Below are 19,027 nucleotides of genomic sequence, written 5' to 3'. Positions count from 1 at the left end.
TGTTACCACTGTTGCTACCTCCTACAGGTGACCACCATTAACATTTTTATTATTTATCTTATTAATTTGGAGTTTGAAATTAATCATTTTAATGTTGACTTATTTTGGTGCACTGTGGTACATTTCAAGTTGCTATTTTGAAAGTTTTTTTAATGTGTGTAGAACTCATTAGGTTTCACAGAATAAATTTACTACATAGAAAATGAATTTACTATAGCAGGTGATTTGATTTTTTAATTTCTCTTGTTAAATTATATGCCCCTCCCCCCAAATCATATTACCTGCTGTCAGTGTCACTGTACATGTTTCCTCAAACTTTTGCAGCTCTGGTCTGTGTGTGCATGTGTGTGTATACATGTATAAACTTTTAATTTTGGAAAATTTCAAATAACCATAAAAAGAAAGCTATATAATGAAACCTCATATACCAATCACTCAGTTTAAAGAATTGCTAGCTCGTTGTTTCACCGATATCTATACCTACTCACTCCCTTTTTCCAGATTTTTAAGCAAGTATTGGATATATATGTGTGTGTAAATAATTTTTATTTTGAAATAAGTTCAGACTTATGGAAACGTTGCAAGAATCATAGAAAGAATTTTCTTTAAGCCTTAACCCAGGATCTTCAGATATTATATCTTACCATGTTTGCCCTATCATTTCTTTATATATATATATATGTAAGTATATTAATATATATGTAGAGAGAGAGCTGTTTGACAGTAAGGTACAGATACTATATCTCTTTACCCCTAAATATTTCACCCTGTCTTTCTTAAAAGCATTCAAAGACTTTTTTTTTTTACCATAAACAGAATATAATTATTGACATGAAGAAACAATACTATTTAATTTAGCAGTCAGCAAAAAATGACCCTGGGCCTTGGCTTGCTACCTATATTTGTGTGCTCCATGAGCTAGGAATGATGTCTACACTTTTAAACTGTTGAAAAAATTACAAGAAAAATAATATTTCATGGCACCTGAAAATTATTGGAATATCAAACTTGAGTGTCCATAAAATTTTTAAAGACCTTTTATTTGGTGTTAATTATAGACTCATAGAAAATTACAAAAATAGTATATAGAGTATCATGTACCCTTCACTCCACTTCCCCCAATTTTGATACCTTATATTATAGAAGTACAATATCAAAATCACAAAATTGACACTGGTTCAATACTATTAACTATACTACAAAACATATTCAGTTTTCACCATTTTCCATGTATTCATATGTGTGTGTGTGTAGTTCTATGCAGTTTTATCCTATGTACAGATTCTTGTAACCACCACCATAATCGAAATATATACCTGTTCCATAACTACCAGGAAACTCCCCTTTTGCTACCCTGTGATGGTTAATTTTATGTGTCAATTTTGCTAGGCTATGGTACCCCATTGTACATCAAACATCAGTCTAGATGTTGCTGTGAAGGTAGTTTTTAGATGTGATTGACATATAAATCAGTAGACTTTGAATAGAACAGATCACCCTCCGTAATGTGGATGGACCTCATCGAGTCAGTTGATAGCCTTAAGAGAAGACTGAAGTCCTCAGAAATGGAAGGAATTCTGCCTCCAGACTGTCTTCAGACTTAAGACTGCAATGTTGACTCCTGCCAGAATTTCCAGCCTACCAGCCTTCCCTGTAGATTTTAGACTTGCCAGCCCTGACAATCACATGAGCCAATTCCTTAAAATCCATCTCTCCCTCTCCCTACCTGCCCCCTCTTACTTTCAGTGACTCTCTTTATCTATCTATCTATCTACCTATCTATCTATCTATCTATCTATCTATACACATCCTGTTGGCTTTGTTTCTCTGCAGAACCCTGATGAATATATACCCCTTTATATTTGCACCCTTACTTGAGCCTATCCCCTGATAAATGCTAAGTTTCTCTTCTCCTTCTCAGTAGTCATAAATAAAGTTTGAATTGAACATAGCATGCTCATTTATTTACATAGTGTCTATCACTGCTTTCATGCTACAATGACAGAGTTGAGGAGTTGTGACAGGAACAATGTGGCCTCCAAAGCCTAACGTGTTTACTATATATTGCTATATAAAACCATGAGTTCATACTGATACCTCAAATTCAATGCAACACTAGTAGTTGCACTCTGTCTTCCCTTTTTTATATCTGTATCTTCTACCTCTAGCAGTGAGATACTTGCAGGGAAAAAGAGTGCTGAGGAAATAAAAATCACCAGTGAATATAAGCCAAGAAATTACCAGAGATCACATAGGCCTGGGGACCATTTTATTTCCTTCCAGTCAGAGTAGAGACCATGTCTTTGGGGTGTGGCATGTTCAATGGAGTGCCACAGGGGTAACATCTTGTGGGGCTAAAGTATCCTTATAATAAGGGCTATTTTAGATTTGTCTTTAAAACTGTTTTTAATAGTCTAGAAAAGATGAAGCTAATCTACAAATAACTGGCTACCAGAACAAAGTAAAACATTCTAACATCCTTTAAAGGAATATGACAAAACCCAGCACTCAACAAAGTCAATTTCACAATATCTGGCATCCAATAAAAAATTCAAGTTATGCAAAGAAGCTAGCTAATATAACCTAGAAAAAATTCAATCAATAGAAAGAGACCAAGAAATGGTAGAGATAATGGAATTAGAGGACAAGGAATTTAAGTGGGCTATCATAAATATAATAAATGTGCTAGATTTAAAGGAAAACAGGAATATAATGTGGAGGAAAATGAAAAAAAAGACCAAGCACCATTTCAAGAGATAAAACAAATAGTGACTTAAATTTTTACTGGATGGGGTTAATAGAGTAGAAGCTGCAGAAGCAATGATCAGTGAACCTGAAGACATAGCCATAGAAAATATCCTAAATGAACCACAGAAACTGAAAGGACCTAATACAAGGTGAACAGAGACTCAGTAACCTGTGGAAAATATCAGACAATCTAACATACATGTATTTTTAAGTCCCAGAGGAAGAAGAAAGAAAGAGGAGAACAGAAAAAATATTTGAAGAGATGATGACTGAACATTTCCCAAACTTTATGAAAACTATAAATCCAGAGACCCAAGAACCTCAGGATGACAAAGCAGGAATATGTGAAGAAAATCTTAACAAAAAACATCATCACATTGCTGAAAACCAGTGTTACTCAAAAAAATGTAAAGCAGCCGGGGGGAAAAACACACAATAAGTATAGGGGAATAAAGATAAAAAAATAATGCAGACGTCCTGTCAGAATTTATGCAAATCAGAAATCAACAGAATGATATCTTTAGAGTGGTAAAAGAAAAAAAAGTCTGTAAACCAGAATTCAATATTCAGTAAAAACATCTTTCAAAATTAAGCCAAAATACTTTTTCAGAAAAGATGTAAGCATGTTATATCTTTTTCCATCTTTATAGTTTTAATCTATCTGCATCTCTATGTGAAAGTGGGTTTTGGGGGACAGTTTTTTACTCCAGTATGACAATCGCTGTCATTTAATTGCTATGTTTAGAATATTTAAATTAAGTGTACTTATTATTTATTATAAGTTAGTTATACCTGGAATTAGTCTACCACATTTCTATCTCATTTTTTTTTGTTTCCTTTTTGCTCTTTTTCCTACATTGTTTTGGATTATTTTTATATTTTTGTAGGATTCCATTTTATTTTTATTGTTACCTTATTACCTATGCATCTCAATTTATAGTTTTTGTTGGTTGCTCTAGAGGCTGAAGTTTACATTTTAAATTTATGACACTCTATGGTCTAATAATTTTTGTTTTTTACCATTTCATGTATAATGTTTGAAGGTTAAAATGGTATACTGTCATTTCCCCTCTCATTTTTGGTGCAATTTTTGTCATATTTTTACTTCTCTATATATATTTAGACCCCACAATTCTTAGTTATCATTTTTGTTATGAATGTGTCAAATTAACACTTGTTAAGTGGAACACAGAGTGCCAGATGGTGAGCCATGGTTCAGCAAAAGACCACAAGAGAAATGGAAACAGAGAATTTTACTACTCACAGGTCCTGGAGGTCTTGCTCAGTATGCCTTGAGGAGCCACATATGGAGGTCAAGGCAGAGTGTAGAGAAAGAAATAGATAGGACCCAGGCCCATGTGTTTATTAGGGTCCATGGATGAAGTCTTTTGGGGTTCCCAGGCTAAGGCTGGATTGGTCAGTTCAAACAAATAGCTGGGTTTTGGTAAGGCCCAGGAAGGTCTTATCTAAGGGTCATTCAAAGGGAAAGTGCTGGGAGAGAGGGGAGACTATTAATCACAAGGGCCATTAGGGAAGTTATAACAAGAACTTACATTTGTTTGTGATGCTGCATGCTATTACCTAGGGCATGCACTTGAATGAAAGGGGACTAGTGTCAGTTTAGTGTCCCTGCAGGCTACTTGGCCAAGCAAAATGGAAACCAAGGCAGCAAACAATGGAGTAGCTGAGCTAAACTCAACACTTCTGCTTTAAATAGTCAATTATTTTTATTTACTTTTTTAACATCTTTATTGGAGTTTAATTGCTTTACAATTTGTGTTAGTTTCTGCTGTATAACAAAGTGAATCAGCTATATATATATCCCCCTATCTCCTCCCTCTTGCATCTCTCTCCCACCCTCCCTATCCCTATCCCACCCCTCTAGGTGGTCACAAAGCACTGAGCTGATCTCCCTGTGTGATGCAGCTGCTTCCCACTAGCTATCTATTTTACATTTGGTAGTGTATATATGTCAATGCCACTCTCTCACTTCATCCCAGCTTACCCTTCCCCCTCCCCGTGTCCTCAAGTCCATTCTGTAGTCTGCATCTTTATTCCTGTCCTGCCCCTAGGTTCTTCAGAACCTTTTGGTTTTTTTCAGATTCCATATATATTTTAAAGAAATATAAAACCATGAGAAAAAATTCTATTTTGTTTACTCACATATTTACTATTTTCAACACTCTCCATTCTTTTGTGCTGATTTATGTTTTCATATGATGCCATTTTCTGTCCACTGGAAAAACTATTTTGTTAAGTGTAGTTCTACTTTTGGTAATTCCTTTCAGCTTTTGTCCAAAAAATTCCTTATTTTACTTTCATTTTTTAAAGAATATTTTTGCTATACATAGAAATTTGTTAAGAGATTTAGTTTTCTTTCAGCACATTAAGGACATTGTTGCATTTCTTGTGGGTTGCATTACTTCTACCATGATGTATGCCATCAATATTATCTTTAATCCTCTAGATATAATGTTTCCCTTATTTGGCTATTTTAAAGATTTTCTTTTAGTACTAATTTTCACCAATTTAACTGGGATGTGATATAGCTATTCCTATGTGTGTATTTGCCTGTGTGTTTTTTTTTCTGTGTGTGGTGTTTATATTATTTGTAGTTTTGTGAACTTCTTGTACCTATGGGTTTCTTTGAATTTGGAAAAGTTTTGGCCATTATTTCTTTCCATTCTTTGAGTTCTCCTACTCTCTCTTCTTAGCTACTGAGATGCCAATTCTATGTATGTTGAATTGCTTGATATTTCCCATATTTCACAGAAGCTCTGTTCATTATTTTTTTTCAGTTTTCTTTTCTCTTTATGCTTCATTTTGAATAGTTCATTGCTATGTCTTCAAGTTCACTTATTTTCATCTGCACTCTATAATATGCCATTCATCCTATATAGTAATACTTCTGTTTTACAAATTGCATATTCTAGTTCCAGAAGTTATTTTTTAAAAATAACTTTTATCTTCATTATGTTCTTCCTTTTCTCTAAATTGTGGGTAATTTGTAATAATTCATCTACCAACTTCATCATTTCTATCATTTCCCAAACTGTTTCTATTGAATGAATGGCTTTTATTTTTTCCTGGTTATGGGCCAGATTGTCCTGACTTTTTGCATTTTTTTGTTATTTTGGCTTGTATGCTAGTCATTTTGAACTTAATCTCATTGAGTGTTGGATTTTGGGGTCTCCTATTAAAGTGTGTTGCATGTATTCTGGCAGGCAGTTACTTGCAGATTACCTTGACACCTTTGAGGCAAGTTTTTAAGCTTTATGAGGGTATATCTAGATTTGCATTTACCCTAGATCAGTGGATGTGATTTACTTTGGAACTGTTAATAATTTTGCCTCTGAGGGGACATTAAGCAATGTCTGGATAAAGTTTTGGTGGTCACAACCTGCGGTGGGGGGAGCACTGCTACTGAAATTAATTGGGTTGAAACCAGGGATGTTGCTAAACACCCTACAATGCACAGGACATACCCCCATAGCAAAGAATTATTCAGCCCAAAGTGTCAATTGTCCTGCACTTGAGAATCCCTGTCCTAGAGTTAGTTTAGCGCTACTGCTAGCTAGCAATTCACAGGTCTCTAAATGCTCTGGATGTTCAGTGAAGATATTTTACTCTTGTTGCTTGGGACTCAGATGTCTCTCAAACCTTTGTGAGCTTTGGGAATGGTTTGGTTTATAACTCCCCATTGGTTCTTCTTTGCCTGAACTCATGTTATTTCACTGTTCTGCATGTGTGCTTTAGTGTTCAGTAGCCAATTTGATGGAACCCCTCTGGTGGTACCTGGAGCTATTTCTTTGCTTATATTTTTAGTCTCCAGAACTCTGCCCTGTAAAGCAGCTGCTTCAGCCCCTTTAACTCTTTTCTGACTTTGCTCAATTTAGTGAGACCACTGTAATCTGTTTGGGATCCTCCTCCATAAACCAGAGTCTAAAAAATAATACTAAATTGGCTTTAATTCTAGTCTCTTCTTCCAGAGGTCACTGTCCTCCCTGCCTTGCTTGTTCAGTATCTAAAAACCATTTTTTCATCTATTTTGTCCAATTTTCTAAAAGTTCATGGTGAGATTGCAAGCATGGCTGTAGTTAACTTATTATTGTCAAAGGCATATGTTCCCTCTTAGCTTTTCTGGTTGTATAATTTTTCACTTTTTCAGAACATATACTATTCATATATTATTCTGGCGTCTTCATTCTCACCTATATTTTATTCTTAGACTTATAATTAAATATTTTAAATGCTCACTGCTTATCCTTTTGCCCAAGTTTCCCCATTCATCTTTTGTTTGAATGGAGATTATCCTCTCATCAACTCTAAAAGGGGATTATGCCTACAGCATTCCTTGGGTCTTTTGTGTTTAAAACCATTTTTCAATATCATGGATATTTGAAGGATAGCTTGACTAGATATAAATTACTTGGTATGCATTTTCTTTCTTAAGTGTTTTCAAAATGCAACTCCACTGTCTGATCTTTTTCAGAAATCTAATGTTGGACTAATTCGTTTGCCCTTATAAGATGTTAACCATTTTGTTTTAAATATTTAAAGATTTTGTATTTTAAACTCCAGTAGCTTTACTGAGATACCTATCAGAGTTGATTATGCTGAGCTTATTTTTTCCCAGCACCTGGTAGACACTTTCAGTACTTTATTTACAAAAAGTTTTTCTAGACTTAAGTTTTAAATATTAATTTTATTTTATTGTTTTATTTCTTTTTTAGAGACTCAAATTTTATTTATTTGTAAAAGTAACAATATTCCTTCTTTGCCTCTGTTTCATTGGTTAGATTTTCTTGATCTTATTTTCATTTTGTTGACTGCTTCCCTTTCTTCAATGCCCTTATTAAATTTCATTCTAATCTATTTTACCTTGACTACCTTTATTTTAGTCTTCTATTTAGTCTTTAAGATGGCTTTGTCTTTTACTTATTATTTCCTGAGTTCAACCAATTTTCTTTTCATTTCTTCCTGATACATTAGTTGAACAATTTCTTTTTAATTTTTGAATTTCTGATTCAGGTGTTTTCCTCAAATGCTTGTTTGAGGTTACTGGTATTGATTTGTAGTGTTGTTTTACAGTTTTAATTTTCTTCTTCTCCTTCTCCATCTCCTCCTCCCCCTCCTCCTCCCCCTCCCCCTCCTCCTCCTCTTCCTTCTTCCCCTCCTCCTCCTCCTCCTCCTCCTTCTTTTCTTCTTCTCCTTCTTCTCCTTCTCCTTCTTCTTCTCCTCCTCCTCCCCCTCCTCCTCCCCCTCCTTCTTCCTCTTCCTCTTCCTCTCCTTCTCCTTCTCCTCCTCCCCCTCCCCCCCTCCCCCCCTCCTTCTCCTTCTCTTTCTTTGGGATGAAGGGCAGAAGTTTCCATCAGCTGAGGCATTTTGTTTCTCATCTTCTATTTCATTTTATAATAGTTTTGAATATAGTCTACTTTCACTATTTATTTCATAATTTGGATTCATTTATATGATTGTAGGTCAAGAGTGTCCTCATCTGTCTGTGTTTTGAAGTAGAATTTCCTTAAATAATTGCTTTGACTCCCTCTTCCCCTTCCCCTTCTGCAGAAATAGAGAACCTTATAACAGCATTAGCTTGCTAAATCCACTTTACCCTTGTCCTGAGGGCTCTCTGGCCCTCCTTGTCTTTTTTTCTCCTTTATCTTATCTAAGTAGGAAGGAATTGTAGGCCCTCCGATATTTTAGAACACTTTTAAAAACTATTTTATTTATTTATTTATTTATTTGGTTGTGCCAGGTCTTAGTTGCTGCTCGCGGGCTCTTTAGTTGCGGCTCACAGCTCCTTAGTTGTGGCCTGCGAACTCTTTGTTGTGGCAAGCATGTGGGATCTACTTCCCTGACCAGGGATTGAACCCAGGCCCCCTGCATTGGGAGCGTGGAGTCTTAACCACTGCACTGCCATGGAAGTCCCTATTTTAGAACATTTTTATTTAGCATGACCCCAATTTTCCTTTTTGCTTCTTTGCTCTTTTACTTCTAAATCTCCAAAGGTGACTCTCCCTTCCTTTTCATTTACTTTTTACCCCAAATCTATGACTTTAGAAGACAGTCACCTCAACTTATACACACTTTTGTGTCCCACCTGTATTCAGGGCTGTGTTTTGGTTTTAGGTCAATCTTAAACTTGCTGCTTGTATCCCCCTTCTCTTTTCCATGCTAGTCTCTGCTCTGTGAAAAGATTCAGTGAGAACATGAGAGATGCTACGATTTAGTGTTAAATTTTGTGCTTATCGGTACTTCAAGGTTGGTCATGTTCTGTCTTCTGGTTTTGTGGGTTTGAATAGCTTTATTTGTTCTTCTGTTATTCTGTATTGTTTTTGGAGGATATGTAAGGAAATGTGGATTTAAGCAACTGCCATTATCATCAGTTACCCATAAGTTTACATGCATTTTTAATTGATTAAAATAACATTTCATTTCTGAATTTATTAGTGTTTAATTGCATAAGAGTGAAACTAACCATATTTTCATGTATGAATTTTCTATTCTATATCTCAGTTTGTGATTTTTCCTTATTATTTGATTATCCATTTTCTAATTGGGTTTCAATTGGAAATTGTGCAAAGTAAATGAATTGGAAATTCTTTTTATTTTTATAAGAATTCTTTCTATATTAAGTTATCACTACCTCATATAAATTACAGGTTTTTGATATTTCAATATTTTTAATATGTTTTTAATATTTTATGTTTATTATGTTATTTGACTTTTTGGTGATAATTTCTAAGCAATTTTTATTTATAGAGAAGCTATTAATCTTATATATTATTATTAAGTAGCCAGGTAACTAATTGAATGTTTTTACTACTTATAATAGTCTTTTTGGTTGATTCTATTTTCTTTTTTAAAAATGGCTACTAGTACTGATAACTTCCTCTTTTACTCCTATACTTATACTCCTAAGTTTGTATTTCATGTATTTGCATAAGCTGGATTATTCATAATTAATGCTAAATAACAACAGTTTTAGAAGCTACCCTTATCTTGACTCTGACTTTAACAGGAATGATTCATGTGTTTTAACACGGAGTGTGATATGACTGTTGGCTCAAAAATATATTTTTTATTATTAAAAAATCTTCCATTGCAACAAGATTTTCAAATTAGCTAGTGTATTCATAATATTAATAACATTTTTATAACATTTTCTCCTCTTTTTAATTTTATTTTTTATTGAATTATAGTTGATTTATAATGTGTTAGTTTCAGGTGTACAGCAAAATGATTCAGTTTTTTATATATATATGTATATGTGTATGTGTGTGTATATATATATATATATTCTTTTTTAGATTCTTTTCCCTTATAGGTTATTACAAAATATTGAATATAGTTCCCTGTGCTATACAGTAGGTCCTTGTTGGTTATCTGTTTTATACGTAGTAGTGTGTATAAGTTAAACCCAAACTCCTAATTTATCCTTCCCCTCTTTCCCCTTTGGTTACCATAAGTTTGTTTTCTATGTCTGTGGGTCTATTTCTGTTTTGTATATAAGTTCATTTGCATAATTGTTTTTAGATTCCACATATAAGTGATGTCATATGATATTTGTCTTTTGTCTGGCTTACTTCACTTAATATGATAATCTCTATGTCCATCCATGTTGCTGCAAATAGCATTATTTCATTCTTTTTTATGGCTGAGTAATATTATATATATGTAGTATTATATATATGTAATATATATTACATATAATAGTAATATATATGTAATATAATAATATTATATAATAATAGTAATATAGTAATATTATATGTGTGTGTGTATGTGTGTGTGTGTGTGTGTGTATACACACCACATCTTCTTTATCCATTCATCTGTCGATGGACATTTAGATTGCTTCCATGTCCTGGCTATTGTAAATAGTGCTGCAATGAACACTGGGGTGCATGTATTGTTGAGAATTACGGTTTTCTCCGGATATATGCCCAGGAATGGGATTACAGAATCATATGGTAGCTCTATTTTAAATTTTTTAAGGCGCTTCCATACTGCTTTCCATAGTGGCTATACCAATTTACAGTCCCACCAGCATCTTCAGGAATAATCTCCCAGATTGTCCTGAAATTGAACTTGAAGATATCTCCTTCTTGTACCAGTAGTTTTAAATATGTTAATTATTAAAAAGTATAAAAACACAAAACCTAACTATTTTAAGGAAAAATATACAGAAAAAATAAAACTAAGGAAAGTGGAAGAAATTAAAGGCTTCTGTTTAAAATGGCATTTATTCAAGACATTTTGAGCAATTGATTCAGTTTTATTTTTCATGTCTTCTGATATAAGGGCTAAGAAGGGCAAAATAAGTACATACATCTCAATAATTACTTTAAATATAAATAAACTAAATGCTCCAATCAAATGACATAGAGTGGCTGAATGTATACACCCATGTGTATGTGTGTGTGTATGTGTGTGTGTGTGTGTGTATATATATATATATATATATATACACACACACACACACACATATATATACTGCCTACAAGAGACTCACTTCAGATCTAAAGACACACAGATTGAAAGTGAGGGAATGGAAAAGTGTTATTCCATACAAATGGAAACAAAAAGAAAGCTGGGGTAGCAATACTCATGTCAGACAAATAGACTTTAAACAAAGACTGTAACAAGAGATAAAGAAGTATGTTATGTAATTATCAAGGGACCAATCCAACACGAAGTTATAAACAATTGTGAATATATGTGCACCCAACATAGAAGCACCTAAATACATAAAGCAAATATTAACAAACATAAAGAAAGAAATTGACAGTAACATAATAATAGTAGGGGACATTAACACCCCACTTAAATCAATGGAAAGACCATTCAGAGAGAAAATCAATAAGGAAACACTGGCTTAATGACACATTAAAGCAGATGACCTTAATAGGTATATATAGAGCATTCCATACAAAAGCAGCAGAATACACATTCCTTTATTTATTTATTTATTCTCTGTGGTATGCGGGCCTCTCACTGTTGTGGCCTCTCCCGTTGCAGAGCACAGGCTCCGGACACGCAGGATCAGCGGCCATGGCTCACAGGCCCAGCCGCTCCACAGCATGTGGGATCTTCCCGGACCAGGGCACGAACCTGTGTCCCCTGCATCGGCAGGTGGACTCTCAACCACTGTACCACCAGGGAAGCCCTACACATTCCTTTTAAGTGCACATAAAACATTCTCCAGGGTAGATCACATACTAGGCCAAAAACCAAGTTTCGATAAATTTTAAAAGATTGAAATTATATCAGGCATCTTTTCAACCACAACAATATGAACCTAGAAACTAACTACAAGGAAAAAAACCTGCAAAAACACAAGCAGGTGGAGTCTAAACAATATATTACTAAACAACCAATGAATCACTGAAGAAATCAAAGAGAAGTTAAAAACAAAATACCTGGAGACAAATGAAAATGGAAACACAATGATCCAAAATAAATGGGACATGGTAAAAGCAGTTCTGAGAGAGACATTTATAGAGGTACAAGCCTGCCTCAAGAAACGAGAAAAATCTCAAATAAAAATCTATTCTTTCATCTAAAGGAAGCAGAAAATGAAGAACAAACAAAACTCAATATTTATTATTTCCATTGAAGTAGCAGAAATAATAAATATCAGAAAAGAAATAAATGAAATAGACTAAAAAAAAGGAAATATCAATGAAACTAAAAGCTACTTTTTTGAAAAGATAAATAAAATTGATAAACCCTTAGCCAGACTCATCAAGGAAAAAAGAGAGAGGGACCAGTACAATAAAATCAGAAATGAAAGAGGAAAATTTACAACTGACACCACAGAAATACAAAGGATCATAAGAAATTCCTATGAACAATTGTACATCAATAAAATGGACAAACTAGAAGAAATGGATAAATTCCTAAAAATGTACAATGTCCAAGACTGAATCAGGAATAAATAGAAAATATGAAGAGAACAATTACCAGTAATGAAATTGAATCAGTAATTAAAAACTCTCAACAAACAAAAATTCAGGATCAGATGGCTTCACAGGAGAATTCTACCAAATATTTAAAGAAGAGTTAACACCTATCCTTCTCAAACTATTCCAAAAAATTGAAAAGGAAAGAGTGCTTCCAAACTCATTCTATGAGGCCAACATCACCCGGATACCAAAACCAGACAAAGATATCACAAAAATAGAAAATTACAGGCCAGTATAACTGATTAACATAGATGCAAAAAATTTCAACAAAATGTTAGAAAACTGAATTGAGCAGTGTATTAAAAGGATCATATAATATGATCAAGTGGGATTTATCCCAGGGATGCAAGGATGGTTCAGTATCCACAAATCAGTCAACGTGATACACTACATTAACAAGTTGAAGGAAAAAAAACCACATGATCATCTCAATAGATGCAGAAAAAGCTTCTGATAAAATTCAACATTCATTTATGATAAAAACTCTTAACAAAGTGTGTATACAGGGAACAAACCTCAACATAATAAAGGCCATATATGACAAACCTACATCAACATCATACTCAACAGTGAAAAGCTGAAAGCATTTCGTCTAAGATCAGGAACAAGACAAGAATGTGCACTCTCACAACTTTTATTCAACATTTGATAATAATAGCTCTAGCTATTATTCTATTTCCTATTATATATGTATTTTCAAGTCTTAGAGGCATGCCCAATTCTTCTCAAATTCCCCACTTCATCTGAATACCCACTAATACCATACTGAAGATACTATAAAGCTTTTCTGTCAAGAGCCATAAAATTGTTCATTGCCTTTGATGAAGTAAACCCACTCCTGGGAATTGATTTTAAGATATAATAAAAGATAAGTGAAAAATCAAACATAGGAATGTGTTCATTTAAGCATTAGTTATAATAGGCAGTGATTAGAAACAATCTTGAATAGAGGAATGATTAGGGTATATATTTTCAAATCCATATGAATAAATATGTAGCTAATATAATGATAATTAGATACAGAATGGCAACTGTGTGGAAAGGGTGGACAGTAGTGTGCCCAGATCTATAATCAGACATAGAGGATGAAGAGGTCACACTATCATCTGTCACTCCTGCATGGTGACAAATAAAAATCTGCAATACTGCATTTTGCTGATATGATGTTCCAGGGCTCAACCTCTTCTCTTTTATTGTCTATATTCACTACCTTAGTGATCTTATTGATTTTAAATATTATCCATATGCTAATGGCTCCCAAATTTGTATCTCTAGCCCAGACTTCTTCTCTAAACACATGACTTGTATATTCTTCCATGTAGTTGTCATATTTAATAGATAGTTTGAACCTAACATGTCTAAAATGAATGCCCGGTATTCTCCCACAGATCCACTTCAATTACAGACTTTCTTGAATCAGTGAGTCATAGCTGTATCCTTCTCACTTTTCAGTCTGAAAACCCTGAAGTCATTCTTGATGCCTCTCTTCCTCTATCACCCATATCCAGTCCTTCTGGAAATCCTATTGCCTACCTTTTCAATATATCCAGAATTTGACTATTTCTCACCATCTCCACAACTATTACTCTGGCCTGGAATAACATCTTTTCTCCAAATTACTACAGTAGGTTTCTAAAATCTTCCTGACTCTAAAATTATTCCCCACAAAATGATCTTAGCACAACATGTGATGATTTTTTAAGAACTTTTAATAATACTATGATATGTGAACATGATTCACATCTTAAGGAAGAGAGCTATCGATACCAAATTAAGGTCTCAGACTGCTTTTCTCACTCTGGCTTCTAGGATCATTCTGTTGTGCTTGTCTTTTACTGATAGGAGGTCTCACTAGAGTGATTTATTAAAAAATAAATTAAGCATATTTAAATGGCCTTTAAATATTTCTTCCTTCTAGTATATATAGAGTGTATTTGTAAATTAAATTGATTAACTTGGTTTTTACTTTTTTCTCTACACAAATGAGAGCTGCAGCGAATAAGACAGAATGAAACCTTGTATTTATCCAGTTCTTCTTTGAACAGAGTCCCAAGGGTTGCGTACTCAAACTTTTCACATTATTAAATGGATTCTCCCTTCCCCTAACACTTTATAACAAAGCTCTGCATATAGTTTTCCTAAATTCTGATCAGTTCTGAGCTGGGATATTCTCATCTCCTTGACACTTAATATATCCCCCACCCCGATTCTAAAAGCATTAAGTAATAGGGTTCAGTCTCTTCCATTTAATGCTCTGAGTCAGAGTTCCCATAATTCTCACATAATAAGAATTGCCAGGTGTTATAAAACATACAGATTAACATATATCTCCTCTGGAAATTCTGATTTGGATCTAAGTTGAACATTTGCATGATATTTTTAGCAAGCATTCCAGGTGATCCTTATTTTCATGATGATTTTGGAAAGTTTCAGGATAGCTTAAAACAAGTAAAGTAGCACAGGTATTAGTATGTTCTCAGATTGTGGGAAATTAGTGAAATGGAAAAAAAAGACCGTATCAGAAATCATGTAAAATCTTATTCACCTGAAGAAAAGAAAAGCAGAGATATTTAGAAAAAGACTTTAATAAGACATTCAGGAATCTCGTGACATGGTTAAGTTGCCATTTATTGTGTGATTGCAAAGGCAAGCATTTGTTTCCTTTGAGTTCATATGACTATATTTGGAAATGGTACTTGGGAGTGGGTCACAGTGAGATGTTCCTTAAGACCTTGAATCAAAGTTGCTCTCTTAGAGTTAAAATATTAAGTTTCCCACAAGGGGTTGAAGTTACTCATCTGTTGAAATTAATCACCTGTGTGAGTGAACCATCTAAGGATGCTGAATGTAAATATTGCAAAGTGTGATGTGGATGGTACTGCAGAGAAGCAGGACTGAAATGTGATACAGTTTTGTAAACTGCTTTTCAATGAACTGTTTCCTCTATTGATAAAGAATGTTGTAACAGTGGAGGTTGCTCATAATGAAACACAGAATGATAAAGAAGTAATCAAAATGCAGTTCAGGATTACATATACAGTTCTATCCTTGGAAGACAGAGCAAAACATATTTGGATGATGCAGAAATTTATGCCATCCTGGATCTAGTTGTTTAGACAAGATGACTCTTGCTGAAGCACCTGAAATCTGAGGACCCTCTCTAGGCCTATGATGATTCAGCCAGGCGAGTTAAGAGCCATTTTATTGGGTTTTGCCTCTGGACAGCTGGTTGGCCTCTCAGGCAATAACTAGCTCATCCATATCCCTTTAAAACACTTACAAAGTTGTTGAAGATGATAGCACATGCTCACTAGAGCTGATGAGGCATAAAACTACAGATTTTATTTTCACCCACATAAATAAGATGGATATTTATAGGCTCAATGTTTGTGATTACTTGAAATCAGGTAAATGTTTTGTTGTAAGTGATTGTAGAGATTGGGTGGGTAATAGGGTTAACAGTTCATCCTCTTCAACCAAATAACATCACACCAGGGTCGTTGTCGTCTGGTAGTGAAATGGAAGTAAGGGCACAAATCAGAATAACTGTTTTGCTTTTATTATGATACAAATCCCCAGTCTCTACCTTTGGAGAGATTCTGAATTAATAGAACTGTTCATCTAACACCTGAGAAAGAAAAAAATTTCTCATGTATACTAAGGGTACTTGGATTAAGAACACCAGCACAGTTCCTATACATTGAATTCTTTCCTCCAACATGGTTCCTTCATCAATCCATTCACCCTCAACTGAATCATTCCTTGCAAGTTCTGTCTTGTTCAGAATGGGACCTTTTGTTATAATTATCTATAATTGTCTCACCTTCTCTAAGTCTAAAATTTAAGGGGATTATGTCAATGCTAGCAAGAGTCACCTTCTCCATAGAATAAAGCCATCATCCACATATACCCCAAAGACATCTCTCTGATAAAGAGGAAGTAATGTACATGCATTGGCCTCATAACTTCCCAGCTCCAGTGAGGGTGGAAAAGACAAGGATAAACTGGTTAATATGCAATATTGGTGTAATTATAATTTATGTAATTTTGCTCACATATGTCAAATATATCCATGAATCTTTTCACACAATATGTGTGTACATTAATAAATAATTTCTTTTGCAGTGTAATCTCTACAGGGTAGAAATCTGTTGTTTCTTAGCCATAATTGCTCAATTCAGCATGCTCTAAGAAAAATAAGTAACATGGTGTGTGTTGTGTGTGTGTGTGTGTTGATGAATTCACTTAGACATTCAGAGCACAATATGAGAGTACTTTGACCTTATAACCATGGATACTTTAAGATCTCCTGAATGCTATTCCTTTACTCCACTTTATATACAGGATTACAATGCACAAATCCTTGTCATGATGTCTTTGAACATACACAGATATTTACCCATCCCCCACATATACATCCTAAATAAACAAAATCATTCATGTGGTAGTTTATCAAATCTAACAGATTTCACATTTTAACATTTAGAGTAGGAAAATTTATAAAATTAATGGTGTCTTGGTTTTATGAACTGATATACCTCGAACTATATCCACACTTACATAAAAATACTATTTCTTCATAATTTCAGACATAATTACAAATCATATGAGGATAAATTATTTCAAAATATACTAGGCTTAATATCTTACACTCTTGGTATATTAGTTATTGTCATGGTGCTGCTAGAGTTGAACACTTAGATGATATAGCAAAATATGAAAAAATAAGCAATCATCTAATTTTAATGTTATATTAATATTCAATGAATGCTAAATACTTCTGCAGAAACATGATTCATTCTACCTAAATTATTTATTAATATCAAAAGTTTTATTTACAAGGTAAACCAAGATATTGGACTTAATGTTGAACTCCTATCAAAAATGAGTATTTTCCAGGGTTTGGTTTATTCCAACCACTTTGCAATTTTCTGGATAATGTTGGAGATTATCCAGATGAGTGTTCTTGCTCCCATATTATCTGAAGATAGAAATTAAAACATTACCAAAGAATTTCTAAACAGCAATTTTTTCAAAGCTGCTTTCACCTCTTTGTTTCGTAGACTATAGATTATAGGATTCAACATGGGGGTTAACGCACCATATACCAAAGTCATAAATTTATCTATTTCCTGTGAATCTACAGATGAGGGCTTCAGGTACATGGAGAGAGCTGTCCCATAGAACAAAACCACCACAGTCAGATGGGCTGCACATGTTGAAAAGGCTTTGCTTTGACCATCCACTGAGCTGATTCTCAGGATGTTAGAGAGGATGAAAGCATAAGAGATATAAATTAAAAGCATCAGCATAGGAACAAGAAGTACGGTGATCACCAGCAAGATTAATTGCACCATGGAGGTGTCCACACAAACAAGTTTTAAGACAGCCAGAATTTCACAAGCAAAATGATTGATGACACTACTACCACACAGAGAGAGCTGCAATACAGACACTGGTTCCACCAGGGCAGTGAAGCAGCCTGTCACCCAGGAACCAGATGCAATCTGCATACAAATCCTCTTGTTCATGATGATGGGGTGTCCCAGGGGGTTGCAGATGGCCACATATCAGTCATATGCCATCATGGACAGGAGCACACACTCAGTGGAGTGCATGGCAAGAGAGAAGTACATCTGAGTGGCATACCCTGAGAATGAGGTAGTGTTTTACCCTGAAACAAAGTTTATCAGCATTGGAGGGAAAGCAGAAGAGGTGTACCAGACATCTAAACAAGAGAGGTTGCTGAGGAAGAAGTACATGGGTGTGTATAGGCTGGAATCCAGGATGGTGATGGAGATCAGCATTATATTACCCAGCAAGGTGATCAGGTATATCAGCAAGCACAGCACAAATATGATGACCTCAACTTTGGGGTAGTAGGAAAATCCCAGGAAGAAAAAAATTGTTACAGATGTCAAATTTGCCTGGAACATTTTATCATGTCATGGTCATTTGCATATATGCATAGAGTGATTAACATTACATATTATATATAAAACATAAGATCCTCTCCCTTTATATTTTCTGGTATTTTTTCTTCACATCAACTTGTAGTCTGTGCTTAAATGCTTCTCTAGCTTGGTGATAGCATTAGTAATATATATTTGAAGGAATTTGTCATCATCAATAAGGAAAATTTCAATCAGGAAGTCAACAAAGTATCTTAAAGGTGTTATTTTTGCTGCAAGACTTTTTAAGGCAATGTTGGGGAATGGCAAGGTTTATTTCGTAAATATCATGAGAGACTGAGGAAAGAAACAATCTTATGGGGTCTTTCTTTTTCCAAAAGCACATTTGTAACTGAT

The 19,027-nt window shown here is 34.4% G+C and overlaps 1 pseudogene across 1 annotated transcript in view; it reads right to left on the bottom strand.

Moving 5' to 3' along the window:
* The window catches only part of LOC309806720 (olfactory receptor 13F1-like), a 74,218-nt pseudogene extending 55,563 nt beyond the window's left edge, over window positions 1-18,655 (bottom strand). The window contains exon 1 of the transcript in view: window positions 17,715-18,655. The product of the transcript in view is annotated as an olfactory receptor 13F1-like (transcript). The remainder of the gene's footprint in view (window positions 1-17,714) is intronic.
* Window positions 18,656-19,027: the final 372 nt, after the last annotated feature.

Source organism: Mesoplodon mirus, assembly GCF_964341445.2.
Source record: "Mesoplodon mirus genome assembly, chromosome: 1".
NCBI lineage: Eukaryota > Metazoa > Chordata > Mammalia > Artiodactyla > Ziphiidae > Mesoplodon > Mesoplodon mirus.
The sequence above is the reverse complement of the archived record's forward strand: the minus strand, read 5'-3'. Positions and strand labels throughout refer to the sequence as shown.